Here is a 496-nt window from a genome sequence, read left to right as displayed (position 1 = left end):
TTTTTTTTTTCCCCTCTTTTTCTTTGGAAGAAGAGTTGGAATTGCATTGTGGAACAAACATATCGTGGTTACTTAATACCTCAATCCATTTCCTCGTGTAGTATTTAGTGACATCACGAACTCCATCTATAGAAAAAGCAATGACATAATTTAATTTCTTGTTCCACCTGCAAATAGAAACAAATAAAATTGAACTCTGCTGAGTAGACAATTACTTTTGGTCAATAAAGGCTTCCTATTGTAATGAAGTGATAAAAGAATAAGTACCCCATTTCATACAACAATGGTTGATCATATACTCCTTCACAGGGATCTAGATGCATCCATCTGATTAAAAATAGCAGTCAACAGCATATTTTAAAGGCTCACTAATATAAAACTACTACCACAAAAATGGTGGGGGAAGGAACACAGTGGTGCCTGTAACTTTCTTTTTTTTTTTTTTTTTTTTTAAGAACAGTAGATCTATAAATTAAACTAACCTCCCTAAAAGATG

The 496-nt window shown here is 32.7% G+C and overlaps 1 long non-coding RNA gene across 1 annotated transcript; it reads right to left on the bottom strand.

Moving 5' to 3' along the window:
* Positions 1–62: 62 nt before the first annotated feature.
* LOC111787256 lies at positions 63–496 on the bottom strand. The gene is made up of 3 exons (XR_002813930.1): positions 483–496; positions 268–327; positions 63–167 (listed from the first exon to the last, which is right to left on the bottom strand). It is a non-coding gene; the product is annotated as an uncharacterized LOC111787256 (long non-coding RNA).

Source organism: Cucurbita pepo, unplaced genomic scaffold (assembly GCF_002806865.2).
Source record: "Cucurbita pepo subsp. pepo cultivar mu-cu-16 unplaced genomic scaffold, ASM280686v2 Cp4.1_scaffold008069, whole genome shotgun sequence".
Taxonomy (NCBI): Eukaryota; Viridiplantae; Streptophyta; class Magnoliopsida; order Cucurbitales; family Cucurbitaceae; genus Cucurbita; species Cucurbita pepo.
The sequence above is the reverse complement of the archived record's forward strand: the minus strand, read 5'-3'. Positions and strand labels throughout refer to the sequence as shown.